This window comes from Lygodium microphyllum, chromosome 3, assembly GCF_053477565.2.
Source record: "Lygodium microphyllum isolate KBCC chromosome 3, Lygodium_microphyllum_v1.1.10, whole genome shotgun sequence".
Classification (NCBI taxonomy): domain Eukaryota; kingdom Viridiplantae; phylum Streptophyta; class Polypodiopsida; order Schizaeales; family Lygodiaceae; genus Lygodium; species Lygodium microphyllum.
The window spans coordinates 31995646-32017020 of NC_141137.1; positions in this window are offsets into that span (position 1 = coordinate 31995646).

Below are 21375 nucleotides of genomic sequence, written 5' to 3' on the forward strand. Positions count from 1 at the left end.
GAGGTGGATATAATAGCCCTTACCCTTGATCCTATCATTAGAGTATCCAAATGACCCCATTCCAAGCATTGTATGGGCACAATTGTCAAATGCCACCTTAAGGTAGAAGATTCTAAGAAGATGCTCCAAGAAATGGATGTGAACTACGCAAGATTCTCAAGTGCCTAAGGCCAAGCATATACAAGTTATAACTCCCTAAATACTTGAGAGTTCATAATGTATTCCATGTTAGCTTTCTTAAAACATATGTAGCAAACCCTGATCATATCCTTGATGATCAACAATGCCATATGTAGCAAACCCTGAACATATCCTTTCTTAAAACATATGTAGCAAACCTTGATCATATCCTTGATGATCAACAATGCCAAGCCAAGGAGTCATTGAGCTCCATCTTGATACGGTACTTGATGTAACAGAAAAGACTCTAAGAAATAGAACTCTTGGTGAACATCTTATCTAGAGGAAGGATTATCCTAAAGAAGATGCTACTTGGATTGATGAGGACACCCTACAATCTTAAAATATGTATCATTATGTGCATTAGACATTCCCCCCAAACATGTGGGTAAAATACTTCCCTAATCCTTTTATCTTCTCTTAACCATCATTGCATGAGAACAAGAGCTAAGGTTAAAACCTTAAATAGCTAAACCTTAGAAAAATGAAAAAAACTAAAATATTAAAAAAACACTAAAACCCAAGTTCTATGCTATCTTACTTCTTACAAGATTAGCTTGCATTGCACATGGAAAATGCTAAGCCACATCATGCATAAGTCATCATAAGCATGCATACGTTATTTGGAAAGATATCATGACTAGATGTTGTTAACCTCAAGCCAAGAAGTCGGAAGAATGAATGAAAAAGCGGGAAGAAGATGGAAAAAGAGCAAAGACATGCAGGCGGCCTCTAAAGCTAAGTTGGGGCCAAAAGCGTAATTTTAAATGAAAGGCGCCTCAAAAACTCTAAAAACTCTTGTAAAAGAGCACCAGGCTCCCTCCTATGCCAGTTGTAAAAGAATAGATGGGTATAGGCTTAGGGCATGAAGCAAGAAGATGGAATTAGAAAAAGGGACCTTGCCACAATGGCTGGTCATGTAAAAACGGATGGGTGCCCATGGGGTTTTTAGGGTTTGTATATATAAAGTTCAAAAAGTGAATGGAAGCTCATTCTTGTGTGTGGCCAAAAGTGGCTCTCTTCTTTTTCTTCTTCTTCTTGTTCTTGCTTGCTTGAGCTTGTGCTTGAGAGAGGGAGCGTGAGAGTGTGAGGGAATGAGTATGTGAGGGCAAGGGATTGGGGAGGAGAAGCTCTCCATCTTCTCCTCTCTTCTTATCTTCTTTTCTCTTCTCTTCTCTTCTCTTGCTCGCGGCTATGGAGCTTGGAGTGTGGAGCTTGAGGATGGACCTTGCAGCTTGCACTTGGATCATGGAGCTATCGGAGTGTGCGGGAGAGGAGGTAACTCGATCGGCATGGAGGTAAGCTCACTACACCCATAGATATGGATGGTGCGTCGGCTATGTGAGAGGTAGCCATTAGCGCTCGGCTTGGAACGCTTGAAACAATAAGCGGTCCATGGGTCTTGGCAGTTGAGTGAAAGCTCCCACATTTTGGTTCCGTTGCTGAGACCAACGAATTCAAGCTTGAGCGCTTGCACACCTCATATCGAGCATCAAAGTAAGGGATTCATCCCCGAAATGGAGCTTGAGATAGGTAGGAAGGTTGGGTGTTTTGATCTTCAAAACAAGTAAGAATTTTGGGTTAGTTTGTTTGCTTGATGATTGGAAGACATGGAGAAATCATTTCAGTTTATTGCTTTGGATTCTTGTTGCATTTAGTGTAGGATAGGATTAGGAAATCGAATCGGGAAAGGGTAGGGTTTACTGTTGCAAAACACGGCATAAATCGTGCAAGTAATGACAAAAAGCTTGCTTAGGATGCTTAATGTTGGCAAGTGAGTAATTGGGAGCATCAAAACCTTACCCAGGAAGGGATTTAAGAGCCAAGAGGCCAAGGGAGAGCTCATTTGCAACCATTGCAGAGAGAGAGAGAGAGAGAGAGAGAGAGAGAGAGAGAGAGAGAGAGAGCCCGCAAAGATCCGATTCGATCTTGTCATCGGAGAGCTACCGCTCACCCCAGGTATACCAATCACTTCCCTTGGTGTCTTGTTGGGATTTGGAAGTTTGTGCTTGGAGTGATTACCTAAATTGTGAGATTTGATCGAAATCGTCATCGCACTGCATTCGGCCCGTCCGAGCGGCCGTTGTTAGGCCGAGGCCCAGACTCGGCCCTCAGACTCTGCCATTCAACCGACTCGACTTGGAAACCCTAATCGGCCCTCAGCCCATAGTCCACTCGGCCCCATTTACCAGTTCGGTCCTCTGCCCCGGTCCTCGGCCCAAGACCCGACCCGGCCCGTCCGAGTGATGGCACTCGGACCTTGGCCCGCGAAAAGTTTTTGTACTCGGACTAGTGCGATTCGGCCCGTCCGAATCACCCACTCGGCCCCTGTAATTCAGACCAGTTGGGTCGAGTCTGTATTTGCCTCAACTTTTCAGAAATTTGACTTGACCCAATTGGAGCTCAGCAGCACAAACTGTCGCAAGCCCTCCTTACGCTCAGAACTTGATTCTGGCGCGCAGAATAGACAAAATCATAAGGCGCAGCCGCTTAACAGTTTGAGTGGGCTATCGCAAGACCTGGAAACCTAGAGACCTAGAGGCAATCCGCTAAGCCATAAAACCTTGATTGGACCCAAAAACAAGCAAGGCAATGTAACCAAAAAGCCCTAAATCCCGTCAAGACGACCAGAGAATTGATCGACAAAGCCTATCAGGCCCAAAACAAAGCGAGGGTGTGTAAGACGCTTAGAGACTGTTTGTTGCACTCACCTGGAATTTCCGCACTTGAAGTGCACTTAAGGAAAATTGAAAGCCTGATTGAGCACAAGTGCACTAGAAAGAATGCACACACTAAGTGGAGAAGAATTGAGAAATGTATTTAAATAAGTCAAGAAACTCACTCAGATAAGCCAGTCAAGGAACCTACCCATAGGAGAGAAGCCACAGAAGGAGACATGCGAAGTAGGACCAAGCAAGCGGCACAAACGAAGTGGATTTGACAAACCTACTCAACCGGATTGATAGCTTGGTGGAACATGAGAACTCGACTATGGCAGAAGAAAATTCAGACCGCATGTCTAACGAGGAACTCAACTTAGGCTTCTTCCTAGAGGCCATTCAGTAGTTGGTCAGTAGCTACAATGCGCATGCCCGGTATGAGCACCGCGGCCGGACAGCAGATGCTAGCATCGCAGACTTAGAAGAAGAAAGAAAGCTAGCCCACAAAGCATTGCAAAGTATAGCCGCATACAATAGAGACCAGCAGGCCAGGAGTCAAAGGCAAAGCATAGAGTTGCGTGAGGTGCGACGAGTGCTGAACTTAGCCGACAGAAATCGAATGAATCATGAGAGAGCCCTAGAAGGAGACGGCTCACGTTAAATATCGGCCTGCTATGGGCTATCGCCCGTAGACAGGCCACGTGTCGGTGACCCTGCACTTTTTGGGGGTCACATCTCCTTTTTAAATATATATACTTAATAAATTTATAATTTGTCAGCTAACGCGCATGGGTGAGATGGTAGAGTGCATGACTACCAGCCTGGGGATGTGGGTTCGATTCCTGACAGCGACACAATAATATTTTGGCCCAAAAGGAGGGCTCTTCATTATCACCGGCTGCGACCGGGTGCCACATCACCAGGCAGGCCGATATTTAACGTGAGCCGAAGGAGACTTAATGCTGAGCGAGCTTCTTATGAAGCAATTGCTAGACACGCGATTACATAACCCACATGAGGAGCCTCTTCAAGAGAATCCCTACAGGTGAATGATCGACTGAAAGAGCAGTTTCAACTGTGTTCATCAGTGGAATTCAAAACGAGGAAATGTATAAGGCTTTGGCAGCCAACTCGAGCTTGCAGCAATACACATTAGCTAGGGTTTTTGAGATAGCCATCAGAGTTGATGATTAGCTAAAATAGCAGAGGTCCAGGAGCTCCAACTTAGAAGAAGCCAACACGCGAAGTTTAGAAAGAGCGTCAGCCTCTAGTGAACGACCAGCCCCATCATCCCAAGATAAAGGGAAAGCCACCGAGAGAACCAAGACTTGGCTGATGTCAAGATGGAGATAGTCAAGCTGCAAGACCTGTGGAGACGACCAACACACCCACATGTCCAATGTGTGTATTGTGGTAGAAACCATTTGTCGGCCGAGTGTCAAGACCCTCGATCGAGACCTTGCGCTAACTGCGGGAGGTTCGGTCATGACATCGTACATTGCAAATTGCCCAGAAGGCTTCCGTACTCCCAACCATATGGCCAGCCGTACCTAACGAATAGGCCACAACCACTCTTCAGAAGGGGAGCCCCATTGGCACTTCCTGCGCCTAACGACATTAAGCCGGTTGTCCCTAGGGTGGACATAAACCCTACAGGCATACCTAGACCGCCTGGTCCCTATGTGACCCATCCATCGAGCGATGCTCCCAGTCCACTACGTGGAAGAGACAAATGAGGAAGAGACTTACTTATACCCTTATGTCTCTCACGACGACGAGGGCAATGCAGTTCTTATGGATTATCGACCAGTACTAGTAATGGCATTGGGGAGAGGATAAGGTAGAGGCATAGGGGGGTAGATGCAAGATCCAATCATCTGTTTGACTTGTGGTCACCCAGGTCATGTCTCATCACGTTGCCCCGAGAGGGAGCAGTAGAACAGGGACAAAGCTGACCTAAGGTGCGTTGAGTGTGGAATCACCCCTCTCTTCGTCGATTGCCCAAAGCGAAAACCTTCTTCAAGTTCAACCAACGAACCATCTGTTCCATTGGGGCTGTTTGCTGTCGAGAACCTCGATGGGGAGGCCACACCCATCCCGTTGCGGGTCATGACCCATGCCCAGATGAAGCAGGCCGACATATCACTACCAGGACCCAACAACCTCGATGCAGCCTCAATAGGGAAAAAGAGCTGCAGGCGAAGGAAGAAGAGGTCGAAAGCTAATATCGCACTGAAAATTGAGAGTGCTACGACTCTGCCTGTTGGAAAGAAGGTCATGGACACAGAGGTAGAAACTTCAACCCCCAAGATGACCAAAAAGGGAAGTGCCAAGGTAGAGGAATACCCGCATCCAAAGCGCCAACACGAGGCCATAGAGAAAGTGAAGCGCAGGCAGCACTACTTAGGCCAAGCCTTGATGCTGCAGGCCCGCAAATCAGTCACGGCCGTTGGTCAGGACAGTCCAATTTAGGAGAGAGACGAGCAACCGACAGCCTCCTTACCACACTAGTGACCACCCCTGTGACGTTAAGCGTGGGAGACCTACTTAAGCAGCATCCCACCCTATGGCAAGATCTCAAGCAATGGGTTGAGGGGTCACGAGAACAAGCTATGGATCTGCACAATTACGATACAGAAACACAAATACTGAGATTGACACTGTACTCTATGCCAAAATCCTTGCACGTTAATGCCTTTTGGGAAGGCACAGAGATACATGCAGTGTTACCAGTCCTAGCCTTATGCGACACAACAAGAAAGGGGATCGTAGACACGGGAACCGGGGTTAGTGTGCTAAGCCACGCAGTACTACAGACCTGGGGAAACCCACCTGTTGAGATTGCTTGGTTTAATGTCACCTTAGCAAATGGCATGAGAGTGAAGCCATTCAGGGTACTTAAAAACTGGTAAGAGAAAATCGCAGGTGTCTAGTTCTTTGTCGACTTTATAGTCATGAAGGGGGTGGACTATGATATCCTATTAGGTCGACCCTGGATGCGCAATGCCAGAGTTATCAAAGATTGGGGTAATGGCTTGATCTTCCTAGGCAGCAGAACGGAAGCTGTGAGGGTAGAAATGGACACTTGGAAGACCTCACCAGTCAATTTGGATGCCATCTCCGCGATGCTCAAGGGTGACACTCAAGTCAAGAAGTCTTATGGGGCCTTGACCAAGTATATCCCATGCCCATAGGATGAGCGGGATCTGATGCTTGTCCTTGCTATAGTCGAGCTGTCGTTCTCGGATCATGAGGCATATGAGCAAGCCATCAAGATAAGGGGCAGGCCTGATGGCATGGCCGCCGCACTAGTTTGCATGATGGCAGGAACCCTTTGTGGGAGACCTAAGCCTGTCACCTTTCAAGTGTCAAACAACAAAAGGGAGCTCCAAGAGACTTTGGAATACTTAACGGACAAACTAGTTGACAACCCAACAATAAACTTCAAACCACTCCAGGATCTCTTAGGCGAATCCAAGTGGCAATGGACCAGGATGCATGACTTGAACTTTACTTACAATTGGCCCTAGTCCCTGATCCACGACAAGAGATATACCAAGCCCTAGGAGACGACGAGCAGTCTGACGCAGAGGACTCTGATAATGAGTATGAAGACTGCCAATCCTTCAGTGATGAAAGTGAGGGTGAGATGGACACGATAGAATACAACACTAAGGGACATGAAATAGAACAAATACGGGCAGACTCCAATCCACAGAAAAGGAGTGTCTACAGTATAGAGCTAGGAATCATGCGCATGGATTGTGATCGAGCTTGGTTAGAACACGTAGGAGCCATAAACCTTGAGCAATCAGGCCTAGCCCAACCAGGATTAACACTGGTTCTTAAGACAGAATCACCATCTAAACTGCAACCACCAAGGGAGACCCCCTCTTCTAGCAAAGACGACAAGTTTGATTTTGAGTCGGAGGGTAGCTCGGATAGCAACCCAGAAATACCTAGGCCGCCCAAGACCCGACGCACCAACGGGGACCTACTTGTCCACCTGAGGCGCAGACAATTGAAGCAGGAAAGGGTGAAACAACCCAGGGATACACGAATAGACAAACAACGAAAACCGCAGGATCTCCCTAAAAGATTTATGAAATTCAAGAAAGGAGATAGGGTAGTGATCCTGTTGGGTGCCAAAGGGCAAGGGCAAATGAGCGAACCAATCAAGGGACCAGCCAGGGTCAAGGAGGTGAACCTAGCCCAAGAAGGGGAGACCCCCCGACCAGCCTTCATTGCCAATGACCTGACTAAGGAAGAAGAAATGAGTCTTGTCACTCTCTTGCGAGAGTACGTAGACGTATTCGCTTGGTCCTTGGAAGAGCTTAAAGGGGTAGATCCGAGTGTAGTGACTCATAATATACCCATGACACCAGATGCAACCCCAGTGAAGCAGCGACCGTACCAATGAATCCAAAGCACGCTCATGCTGTCAAGAAAGAGATTGATAAGCTGATGAGAGCGGGATTCATTTATGAAATCGAGCACACGGACTAGGTATCACCCATAGTCATCGTGATGAAGAAAAACAGAAAAATTAGAGTGTGCGTCAATTACAAGAAGGTGAACACTGCTACTAAAAGGGACAATTATCCATTGCCATACACCGAGCACATACTTGAAAGAGTGGCAGGCAAGGAGGCCTACAGTTTTCTGGATGGCTTCTCAGGATACAATTAGGTACAAGTGCATCATGTCGAAAGGCATAAGACTACCTTCGCCACTGAGTGGGGTGTCTTTGCTTACATAGTCATGCCTTTCGGGTTGACTAATGCCCCTGCCACCTTCCAATGCCTCATGTGCACCATATTTAAAGACATGCTTTGCAAGGAGTTGGAAGTATTTGTTTATGACCTCTACGTTCACTCGACCTGGATGGAACACTTCGACAAACTCCAAGCAGTCTTTGAGCGATGTCGCCTATATCGTCTCTCCTTGAACCCCTTGAAATGCCAGTTTTGGGTGAAGCATGGATGCATCCTCGGCCATGTGGTATCGAAGAACGGCATGCCACTGACTTCTCGAAAGTCAGGGTTGTTGTCGACCTTCCACCCCCAACCAACTACAAGGGAGTCCAATGCTTCTTAGGCCATACGGGATACTATCGGCGGTTTGTACTGAATTACGCATTGATAGCCAGACCTTTATACAAGCTGCTGATTGTCTTTGAATGGACTAAAGCATGCCAACAAGCATATAAAGAGTTGAAGAAGGCTCTAACCACAACACCAATTCTACGAGCCCCAGATTGGACCATTACCTTCCACGTGCATATAGATGCTTCTAAATTGGCTGTGGGGGCAGTGTTGTGCCAACCTGGCAAGCACAACCTAGACTATCCAGTGAGCTTTGCTAGTAGACAACTCATTGAGATAGAAATGAACCACTTGATGACAGAAAGAGAGGGTTTGGCCATGGTGTTTGCTGCAAAGAAGTTCCAGCATTATCTATTGGCTACACCCTTTACCTTTTTTGTGGACCATCAAGCCTTGCTATATCTAGTAAATAAACCTTGCGCTCCAGGACGCATAGCTCGGTGGCTCCTTCTGCTTTTGGAGTTTGATTTCTCCGTTGTTGTACGGAAGGGAAAACAACACTACATGGCTGATCATATGTCACGCATTAGGAGAAGCCGCTGGGGAAGGCATTACTAATGAATTGCCAGACACCCACCTCTTTAACCTCTCCAATGAGAGAGATTTATTCAAGACCGATCTAATGCCATATTGGGTAGATGACATAGTCCAAGTGCTTGAGCACGGACTGCCTGAATGACCGATAGAGAAGGCAAGGCTCAAGCGACTTATTCTCAAAATCCAACCCTACTAGTTGATAATAGGTCATCTGTATCGCTTAGGGTAAGATGGATTGCTGCGCAGATGCGTGTGCGAGCATGAGATACACAACGTGCTCCCAGAGGCATACAGCGGAATTGCTGGTGGACACTTTAGCGAAGACACGACAGCCCACAAGGTGTTGCAATCTCAACTATGGTGTCCAACGCTGTTCCATGATGTCGCACGATTTGTTAAGCATTGTGACGAGTGTCAGCGGGGACGAAGGTCCCGATTCGCAAGGATCAAATGGAGTTGACCCCAATCATTGCACGACAACCCTTTGAAAATTGGGAAATCGACTTCATAGGATCCATCAGTCCCACTGCACAGTATTCTCAAGCCAAATACATCATTGTGGCCACAGACTACCTACTAACGAAGTGGGCAAAGGCGAGAGCAACACGAAAGAACGATGCTTGGACGACCTCTAAGTTCTTGTGGGAGTAGATGATCTCACGCTTTGGCTGCCCCATTGAACTAGTCAGTGGCCAAGGGACACACTTCATCAATGAAGTAATAGCGCATCTCCTATCCACCTTTCTAATTATCCATCGAAAATCCTCCCCATACTACCCTCAAGAAAACGGCCAGGAAGAATCCACAAATAAGATTCTTGTCAACGTCCTAACCAAGGTGGTCTCTGCCTTGTGCAGCGACTCGGATAACAAGCTGATGGCAACCTTGTGGGCTTACCACACGGCTTATAAAACGGATGTCGAATAGACCCCCTTTAGGTTGACCTACAAAATCGAAGCAATTCTCCCTATATAATTCTTCATGCCTAGCCTACGAATTGCACTTCGGGAGCGGTGGGAAGGAAAGGCAGCATGGATGGAATGCCTAGTTGAACTCGAACGCCTCTCAGAGACTCGCCTTCTAGCCACTCATGCACTCATATATGAGAAGGCACGACGTAAGAGCTGGTTTGACAAGCATGTCAAGCAACGCGACTTCGAATAGGGTGACTTAGTGCTCTTATACTCAGTTAAGGGGCATAAGAAAAAAATGAAGTTTAGGGGTCTTGGACCTTTCAAAGTCCATGCAATCAGCCAAACGGGCAATGTCGAGCTTGAGACTCTAGACGATGAGGGAATAGGCTTCTTCAATGGCAGTCGTGTCAAGAAGTACTACCCCCCATGTATCCTTTGCATGAGCCACTAATGTTGGAACCGCCTATCAAGGTACGAGTAGCCACCATCACCGAAATCGATAATGAGAATGAGGAAACCGTAGAGCATGCGTACCTGCACATCACAATCACTGCCAAGAAAACATGCGTCTTCAATGCCTTGATCGATGAGGGAGCAGACTTCAATGTCTTGACTCACGATCATTGGACCCAACTTGGCAAACCACCACTACAACCCACTAACACCAAGTTAAGCCCATACGGAGGCCGCTCATATGCACTTCTTGGGAAGTGCAGGGCCGCTGTTTCTATCAAGTCTGATACTGTACCAATGATCTTCTACGTGTTGCTGCCGAACGCCAAAGACGCAGGCATGAAGACGCTACTAGGGCAAACCTTCAAAAAGCAAACTCATGGCAATGTTGATTATGAGTTGCAGTGCATTCACCTCACCATAGGCAACATCTGCATTGTTACAGCTTTCAGCAAGGGCTGCGCGACCTCACCCCAGTCCGCACGGCCACCGGTAGAAACATTAGAAGCCAAATCTAAGGAGAAGGGTAGTGCTCGGTCACCACCCACCACCTCTCAAGAACCGCTGCTCATGGCAGCAAAAGCTGAGGCCCAACAACCTAGTTTTCAATGGATGCCTAAACAGCCGCAACCACTGCCTAGGAGTCACCGCACACAACCTCATAAGACCCAAAGCTCTAAACCTAGGAAACCAAGGCGCAGTTACAGAAATCGGTGCATGATCAGGCAAAGGTGGGTCCCTAAGGCCCTTCTGCACGTGCAAGGCTACTATGAGGGGAATGCCTGGATATGGATCCCTAAAGCCCACACGGCCAAGGGCACCACTGGTACAACGCCCCCAAGCTTGATCACCCCAAGCCCCATAGAACCTCAAAACCATAAACCGCAGTGCTCCCCAGGCCCACATCCATCAAGCTCATCCACAATTATGCCCAAGAGAGTCAAATAAGCCTCTCGGCCCAAACGACAGACATCGTCACCACATGAGCCATCACTTGCTAGAGCCCATCCGACTACAATGATCCATTCTGAAAGCAGTAGTACATCAGAAGTAACTACTACTTCCCCAGCCCTAAGCCAAGAAGGCTAACCGCAACCTCAAGAACACCCGCAACCATAACTATCCATTGTCAAAGGCTCTAGTGCTATCAAACCCCAACCACCAGCACGTCTTAAATTCTCCTATGAGCGGAAATCATTTTTGACACTAGCCTCAGATCTAGCCGAAGATACGGGGGATGACGTGATTAATTGCATTAGATGGCTCGATGCCACTTTCAGAGAGCTAGCTCTGAGCTACGACCGCTTGGACTTAGGCTTGTTGCCCAAGCCTTTTGGAACCGAAGTTTGTACGATGCCTTGTTCTTGGGAGACGTTTGAACTTGCCTTCGCAAAAGCAGCTAATTTCAATGTTGTATTATTCAACAACGAGATCTTTAAAGCGCAAGCCCTCAAACAGCGCCTCATCACATCATATGATCAGCAAACCACTTCTGCCATCACCAACCAAGAAATTGCAGAATTATCCAAACTTGCTGAGACTAAATCTCCATTTTTGAGGCACTGGTACACTCTTAGGTTGCAATGGGAAGTAGAAGGGTGCCGAGTTGTGGCAAACGCTGAGCAATGCCCCAAAATCAAAACAGCGGAGCACGACCCCACTTATGTTGTGCCAACCTCGTACAGAGTGTTAACCACTCTTCGTGGCTACCCCCTGGAAGAGCACATCAAGGGACACCCTTACCTCGATTGCCTATTGACTGAGGAAGAGCTACATATTGCTTGCCGTGTCGCCTCCGGTGACTTTCTAATAGATGTTCTCACTTACATTACACACGTGGGCACTCGACCTTTTGATCTAGACCGTGAAGCTCAATTAGAGTACAACCCCAATATCTACACTTGGTTCCTATGCCGGTAACTCCTAAGCCCATTGCAGAATGTCCTCCACCTCCAAAACCTTCAATCCTAGGAAGGATTCTTCTCAAGCTGGGAGGGGAGGGCGGCGAGATGAATCAAATTAAAACCAAGGAAAATCAAGCAAAACACATAAACATGTAAGCAACGAGCGAGGTAGGAAAATGGCAAGAGAACTTTGAAATAAAGGGCAAAAAGTTAAAGTCGGAAGGGAAGATTCTACATTGGATGGGATTTTAATGCTTTCATTCACTAAACATATAGAATCCTTCTTTTTAACTATAACTTTTCTTGCGAATTGTTAATTTGGAAGCACTAATGGAAACTTGGGATTATGACAAGAACAAAAGATGTCGCAGCAAGACCGCGCCCACCGACTTTCGTTCACGGAAGAGGAAAGAGCGCAATACATCATCACCCTTGAAAGCCGCACCTACAACCAGCTTAAGTTCCGAACATTCACAATGTAGAGGGTATGGTGGCCAAGGAGGAAGCGCAAGAGAGTCATTGAGCAATGCAACCTCACCAAGTACCTCGAGAAATTTACGCAAGAACCTGACCACACGAAGTGTGTGGAGTTTCTCAGGACTTGCGACCCTGACAATGTGTGGCACCGTCATGGTAAGAAGGGGAGAAAATACTAAACATGTACACATTCACTTGAACCCAGCCTTGGTGGAGAAGGCGTTGGAACTGGAGCCAAAGATAGAGAAGAAGTAGAAGAGGGATGTGTATACCATGCTGAAAATGAAAAAGGAGGATGTGCTAACTAATGATGGCATCAACATCCAAGACATTCCTAATGCAGAAGCCAGACTGCAAGCAAAGCTAGTACACACGCTCTTCTCCAGCCAGTGCTACAACGCCTTAATGCATCGAATCAGTGTGCCTATGCTGGAGAACGTAGCGGCCCACACCTTGCATGAAGTCGACTGGAATGGTTATGTACGCAAAACCATCGACCAGGCGGCTAAAGCACTAGCATTAGGAAGCATACTAGCAAGAGGGGAGTCCTCAGCTTCCAAGGCCATGGAAAGAAAGAAGGCCTCATCCAAGGCCTCGTTTATTGCCTATGGAAGCATTTTGATTGCTCTCATCCACGAGGCAGTGAAGGAGACACAAGATGCAGAAGAAGGAGAAGGAGAAATGCCTGACAAGTCACCCCCTCACCAAGACCAAGAGAGGTCCAGTGACAAGACCGAGACTGATAAGGAAGGGCAGGAACAAGAAGAACAATCGAGCAAAAAGTAGGCCAAGAAACCCACAAAGAAGACGGCACAAAAGAAAAAGAAGCCAGATGAAGGCCGCAAGAAGGAGAAAGAGGATCTAGAAAAGGCAAAAAGAGAAGCCCTCAAGGAGACCGAGGAGAGGGAGAAGAAGAAGAAACATGAAGAAGAAAAAGCAAAGGAAGAAGTCAACAGGGCTAAAAATGTATCAAAACAGGAGGCCGAGAAGAGGAAAAGGAAAGAATAGGAAGAAAAAGAGAAACTGGAGGAAGAAACACAATATTAGTGAGTTTGGGAATCTCCCAATTCCCATTTTTTGAATACTAAAAAGGTGGCACCCAGATAACATGGCCATAAGTTTCTCAAAACCATATGATGTGACCTATCATTGGAAAGCACTTGAAAAATGGAATCTATTGAGCTATAGAGCACTAAATTTGGATTTATAGTGTTCAAGTTACGACAAATCCAAAGATTTGACCATGTATCCTAAACTTATGGGAAATTCCCATATTCCCCAATATGGTGTTAAGAGTACAGGAAAGCTGAAGAAGAAAGGCAAAGAAGAGCTACTGAGGAAGGAAGGAAGGAGGAGGAGGACTTGGCCAAAGCCACATGACGGTCCATTGAGCAGCAGTGCAAGGTTGATGATCTGGAAGCCTGGAACCCGCTGAGGGAAGAAGGGCCTAGTTCCAGCATGCAGGTACCAGAAGTCACGCCACCTGCTGTCCTTGAAGGCAAAGGCAAGGCCCTTCTCCATCCTATCCCCACCCTCATGGTGCCCCCCACCGAACCAACCACCCTCACCCCTAGCATCCCCACTAGCGTGGAGGTCTCCAACTTCGTGGCCTGGATGCAATATTTTATCAATAAAAAAATGGCCCAGGGAAAGAGCACAGAGACCACGACCATAGGGCAAAAGAGACTAGTCGTAGATGTTGAGTCAAGACAGGACCAAAAGCGTCAGAGAGTGGAAGCCTCGACTACCCCAATCCACACAACAATGATGCCACTATCCAATTACGACGAGTACGTCGCTGAGTTGCTCTCCCATTTGGAGAAGGTGAAGGAGGAAAAGAAGATGGTTGTGGCCGAGTTGGTGGTAAAAAAAGAGTCAGTAGAGCCGCTTTCTAGCTTGAAAAAACCCGCACAATAGCCATGTAGCAATGACAGATCTTTGACCTCAAGCAGGAATCAAAGGCCAAGGAGAACATGGAAGAGAGCTACAAGCAGCAGCTCGAGAATGAGAATCAAGAATTGGTACAGATGCAGAGAGAGTATAAGCTCCTCTTGATGCAACATGGGAAATTGGAGGCAAAAAGTGCCAATATCGAGCAAATGATGGAGGAATTGAATGCCAAAGAAGAGGAGAGAAAGCAAGAGAAGGAGCAGCAGCAAAAGGAGATCGAGTCTACGACCGATCAGCTACACTTGGGAAGGAAAGAGCACAAGAATATGAGCAGGGAACTCAGAGCCCAAGAGCAAAAGCTCTTAACCCTAGTACAGAAGCAGGGAGAAAGTGAGGAAATGAACAAGAGAGCAGAGAAATGGGTAGCGCAGAATGAAAAAAGGGTGAAGACACTGGCACAACACCTTGCTTTGGTGGAGAAAGAAAAAATCCTCGCAGAGAGTAAAGCAGACGCAGCCCAGACAACCTTCAGTGCCCAGCAAAAGGCCTTCATCAACACACTATTGGACACAACCCGCCTAGAGGGAAATGAGTCATTGGAGGTGGTGCAGAAAAAACTAAGCATCGCATGCAGAGCCCTGCATGCAGGGCTACAGATGCCACCCCAACCTGCGGAGGTTAGGCTGAGCCTAGAAGAGAAACGGAAATACCGGCTACTGGCCGACCTAACCCCCCAAGAAATGGACACAATGGGCTTTGAAGAACGAGCACAAGAAGATCGGCAGGGGGAGGACGCTGAGCTTGAATTTGTTATGGGAAAACTCAGAGAGGAGGTAATCCCACAGCCCCCCTCGCCGCGTGTCCAAGAACAGCAACAGGTTGATCCATCTGTGGAAAGACAAGCCGCACTAAGGGAGAGACGAAGGAAGTTAATTGAAGAAACGAGGAAGCAACTAAGAGCCAAACCGGTTGTGCAGCCATCCACACCCCTCCCAGCATGCCTCGATGACCTCCCTGCTGGATTCCATGCGGAGCTGGTGACTTGGGAGCGGCAGGAAAGAGAAAAAGACATGTTCACCTTCAGCTTCCTCATGCCCAACAACCTGTGGAGGGTCCTACCAATCAAGGTGATAGAGAAGGTGATCACGACTAGCACCGACTAGGACAAAAGTGGCTGGAAGAAAGGGAGAGGACCCCCACGATGTGGGGAAAGAAAGAAGCAAAGTTTTAGCAAAACAAGGTGTTCGAGATACCATATACTGTACAGGGATACAACTGCCAACCCCTATGGAGGAGGCGAGTGTGCGACATTAGCATGCTCGCCTGGATGGCTTTTTGTAACACCCTGCCCTATGAGAGGAATGACCCCACATTCATGGCGTATCCTCGTAGGGTAGGTGTGGATTTTGTTGCCACTCTCCATGGGCGTCATGATTTTCCTATCATCTACAACTCCAATGCCGCCTCCTTCGAATATGCCCTCCTCTTCGACTCCGGAAGCCTAAATGATTCCATCACACGTTTTCTTGCGGACTTCTCTTCATGCCTCGATCCAGCCTTTATAACTACCTATAATTATCTTAGGTTACTTAAGTTACTAAAGCAGGACCCTACCCCACAAGAACGTGGCCTACCTCCCCTCTTTTTTGACCCTAACGCCATCTACAGCTGTGCCATGGTGCGTTTAATGATGAGGGCTAGCCTTCTCCCCTCTTTTTGCCTAGCTCTCCTAGAGGATATGAACAACAACTAGTTCACTAGGTGCAATGATCCCTTCCTCTCCACCACCTCCCTCCACATTCGCATGAATCTTAAAGGATACATGCAAAGCCATCAATTTTTTAGCAAATCCATCCAACCCCCTTCTCTGCCTAAATCAGACAAGGAAAATTAGGCACAGGCTGTCGTTCTACTAGTGTAATACTATTCCACAAAAAAAAAAAAAAAGAGAACGAACAAGCATCCAAGGAAGAGCAAGAGGAACATTACGCATGGAATGGACAAAACAACTCACTTATAGAAGCACTTAGCACCACATGAAGCACAGTCACTGCACCTAGGGGTCCTCACGTTAGGCATGTCCGGTGGCTTCGGACGACTGGCCCCGCTCCTAACCCCCTCGCCATTTTTTGCTCTCCCACTTCACGCCTAGGGCACATCAAGGACAGGGCATACCTAGGGGGATACCACTCGCCTATGGTTAGACATGTCACCCTAAGCTCCTTGCACCGCACCTCCGAATGGGGTCCTCAAGTGTGGGACATTACCCAGGCTAGCCTATGGTTAGAGCCAACTCCCCATTCCACCAGCATGAGCACAATACACTACACAATAAGATCGACACCCCCCCCTTAGGTAGAGCACCGCACCTTTTTCTTCCTTCCAAGCATCACAAAGGCGACAAACCACTAACTTTGGAGGCCCCCGTCAACCACTTGCTATCAATTTGGCTTCTCCAACAAGCCTTATTACCAAGGTTCCATAGCACGCGAGTTTACACGTGGCCCTACCCTTACATGACTACTTCGCCAACTGCCTCTAAACCCCAACAGTAGCCAAGAGTGCCATGGGACTGGCACCCGTCTTGGAGGGGGGTAATGTTAACCCCAAGCCAAGAAGGCATAAGAATGAATGAAAAAGCGGAAAGAAGATGGAAAAAGAGCAAAGACACGTAGGCGGCCTCTAAAGCTAAGCCGGGGCCAAAAGCGTAATTTTAAATGAAAGGCACCTCAAAAACTCTAAAAAATCTTGTAAAAGAGCGCCAGGCTCCCTCCTGTGCCACTTGTAAAAGAATAGATGGGTATAGGCTTAGGGCATGAAGCAAGAAGAGGGAATTAGAAAAAGGGACCTTGCCACAATGACCGGTCATGTAAAAAGGGATGGGCGCCCATGGGGTTTTTAGGGTTTGTATATATAAAGTTCAAAAAGTGAATGGAAGCTCATTCTTGTGTGTGGCCAAAAGTGGCTCTTCTTCTTCTTCTTCTTCTTCTTCTCGCTTGCTTGAGATTGTGCTTGAGAGAGGGAGTGTGAGAGTGTGAGGGAGTGAGTGTGTGAGGGTGAGGGACCAGGGAGGAGAAGCTCTCCATCTTCTCCTCTCTTCTTCTATTCTCTTCTCTTGTCTTGCTCGCGGCTATGGAGCTTGGAGAATGGAGCTTGGGGATGGAGCTTTCTTGAAGCTTGCACTTGGATCGTGGAGCTACCGGAGTGCGCGAGAGAGGAGGTAACTCGATCGGCATGGAGGTAAGCTCACTATACCCGTAGATATGGATGGCGCGTCGGCTGTGTGAGAGGTAGCCATTAGCGCTCGGCTTGGAACGCTTGAAACAATAAGCAGTCCGTGGGTCTTGGTGGTTGAGCGAAAGCTCCCACAAATGTGCATGGGAAAATCACGTCCAGGGAGGTTCATACTCATGAAATTTTGGAAGTAATAAGCATTAAGCTGCATGAAATATAGATTAGATTACCTTGTGCATACATGATTAGATAACTAGGATTATAATCACAAAACTACATAAAATAGATGCATCAGGTAGGTTAACTCATGCCATGTTGCCTTATAAGTCTAGGCATGGGAAGGTGCACAAAAAAAGAGACATAAAAGACTAGGGGGCTCTGCATTAAAAAATCGCATGGCATGATGCATAAAAAAGAATAGTTAGGATTTCTTTTCCATGAACGAATAATGGTTACATCCCTTCATTGCATTCATTGAATAATGGCCCTACATCATGTGAAAGCTTTGGATTGAGATAACTCATCTTGCATTAATTACTTTATGTGAAAAGAAGATAAAGTTAGGCTAAAATTCTCCATAGTAGCACATTAGAGCAAGGTTGGAAGATAAATTACATATTGCATGAAAGAATACTTAGAGTGATCTTACACTTGAATGAAAAGTTAACAATTTGCATCTACATGAAAGGTTAATGATCTATAAGTATAAAGGATGATTGTCTTGCATTGGAATAATATATAGAACTCATTTTGCATTGAAAAGATGGAATAGATTTTTTGGTTGTTGCATTGTATGATGGTTAGACCTCATCCTAGGTTTTATCTTGTAATTCATGGAGAGGTATAAAACCTAGAATCTTTGCTTAAGTTCAATTGATAGTTCAACTTAAACAAAATCAAATAGGTTGATTTTCTTACACATGCAATTAGACTAGAATACCTATGAATCATCCTTGGGGACAAGGTGCATTTACGACCAATGATTGTTCAAAAACTATGATCAAGGCAAGGATCACAACATCCACTCTTCATAGCAATTCGATATCTTTTGTGATACGAGGCATTTCTTTATTTGCCAAAGGAACCAAATCTCTAGATACCACTAGATGCTAAGAGACTCTTGAGTCATAAATGACTCAATTTAATAAGTTAAGGGTTTGGTGGGTATCACATTAACTAGATAGTCCTAGATTGTATCTAAACCATTTGAAGAACTATGTTGGAAATATGATCCTTTAAGATCAACTTTGGGTGAATTCAAGGTAAACTGCAATCCTAAAGGGATTAACGATGGAATTATTGCTAGGACAATATCTATCTTGATCTCAATTTCTTGTCAATCTCCTGAGAAGCAAAGTAACCAAATGAAAAGTTGAGTTGAAAATAGAAACCCAAAAAAATGTAACAAGAACTTGCAAGATAAAAATGCTAGAAAGGAAACCTTGGCACATAAGTTTGGAACCCATGCAAATCCCAAGGGGAAGAGTAGCCCTAACTAGGTGAAAGATGGATTTCTAAGGAAATTTTGCACTAGATAAATTTTGATTTGTAAAGTTGCTTGTGCACGCAATGGGATTTCCTATGCACCAAAAAGGAATGTTTTTGATTACTTTAAGCAAGATTTTAATTGAATCTAATTGAAATAGGGATAAAAAGGAAGGATATGCTAGGTGTTCCCTAAGCTAGTCAGCAAGGACCCTACTCCAAGGGGTCATATTCACCCCTTTAGAGAGCTCAAGACCAGCCCCATTGCAAGAGGTCACTCAGTAAAGAGTCTATTAGGTAGGAGGAGGTATGGGTGCTAGGGGGACTTTGTTGAGAAATAGTGAGGTAAAATGATACCATCCTACAACTATAAAAGAATATACTTGACAATCATTTGAATAAAATGATATTGTACTTTGTACTTTCAGTCTTTTCCATGCCTACTCAAGATTGTGTTTATGAGTCCAAGCTAATCTATCTTGAAACCTAATTCACTTGAGTAATACTCTAAGTCATCATGCTTCTTGTCCATGAATTCCAACCATCAAAGCTAAACTTTGCTCAAGGATCTGTGTTTCTCAACATGGTATCAGAGCCATGGTGAGCATGGTTCAACTTAGCTCATTGCTCCTCCATCTCCCCACAACCTATGGTCAACTCAGCTACAGAAGATGACTTCATCTCTCACTTCATTTTCACTCTACCTCTCTTGATTGCCATAGCCAGCTAGCACCCTAATCTGTTGGATCTCTTCAATCAAGCCATATCTCATCACGATTTCTTCTAGGTCTACATCAAGTCGCTTAAGGTGAGTACCACAAACATCAAAATTTTGCTCTAATAACTCAACATTGCAGAAAGTGTTGCTCGCTATCCAGATATGTGTGTCTTTCGATCATGCAATTGGTATCGGCCATATATGCTCCCATGTTCCCCACAACCATAGGGCATTTGGAGCTAGATATCTAAGCTCTATCCTCACCAAAAATCATCCCCAATGGTGCACTCCTTGAGCCGCTCAAAGAAAAAAATTAGGGCCCTGTCAAACCCTAACTATGGAAACCATAGCCACTTTTCTTCAAGCTTATAAATCCCTTCATCTTCTTACTTCCCCTAGCACAACCAAGTCATTGCCACTTTGATTCACTATATCACTCATTATTCAACAAGATTTACACTTCAAATCAGTGAGAAGAGAAATCAATGTTAACATCAAGCAACAATAATGTCAAGCTTCAAGCATAGTATCTTTGTTATACTCATTTAGTGTTGTTTAAACACTAATAAGTCTTGCGTCCCTTGATACAATCCTTGTAAAATCATTTTCTAGCCTAATTTGATATATTTGGTGCTAATTTTCTATTGCTCCTACCATCTAGTATGGGCAAAGATTCACCATCATGCCACTTCAAAAGGAACGGGCTTCCACACATGGCAAACAATGATAAAACTAATCCTCGTGAAGAAAGGTCTATGGTCAATAACCAGTGGATAGAAGGTCTTGCACTAGTATAGCAAAAGAGTGATAATAAATTCCAAGCAATCATCAAGCTTGAGCTTGATGAAAGTTATATCCACCATGTAGACACATCTGATACATCTCGTGCCACTTGGGAATAGTTGGACACACTGTTTGGTGCCCAATCTAATTCTTCAAAATATGGATTTTGATTGAGTTTTTTAAGTTCGATATGAAGGCTAATACATCCCTTGCAACTCTCCTTAATTATATGGAAATTTTTCTAACTCACTTGTAGGGATTAACTTAAAAATGGAAGAAGACATATGCATTGGAGTCTTGCTTAAGAGTCTTCCTCTAGAATTTGGTAATGTCTTCACTATACTAATTAATATGCCAAATCCAAAGCTAGTAGATATCAAAGTGTCACTCCTTGAAGAAGAGAAAAATCTCAAAGGTAAATAAGAAGCAAGCACTTCAAAGGAAGAACAACTACTCTATGTCGACAACAACAAGTACAAACGAAAGAAAGATATTGTTTGTGACTTCTGCAAAAGAACTATGCACATTGAAAATTTATCATGCCAGGAAGAGATCACAGAAGGCCTAGCTTGCAACTATCAAAGAAAAAGAAAATCGTGAAGAATAATAAAAATAAGACACTCAAGAGAGCAAAAGGACAAGCCTCATCAATCCTTCTATTCCCACTATTCAAACCAACTTTTTTAAGCTATTGTTTATGACCTCTGCAAAAAGAACTAGACACATTGAAAAATTATGTCATGCTAAGAAGAGATCATAGAAGGCCTACCTTGCAATTGTCAAAGAAGAAGAAGGCCATGAAGAATAAGAAAAACAAGACACTCAAGAGCAGAAGGACAAGCCTCATAAGTCCTTCTATTCTCACTATTCAACATCATTGTGCCAATCCTCCTAAATTAACATTTTAGGTGGAGAATTTGGCAAAATCAATTGTGCATTGCATTCAGAACAGCCCAAAATGCATGTCTAGGTTCAAAAAACACTCAAAATAGATATCGAGAGGCCAAGATATGAAAAAAAGAAAAAGTCACTTAG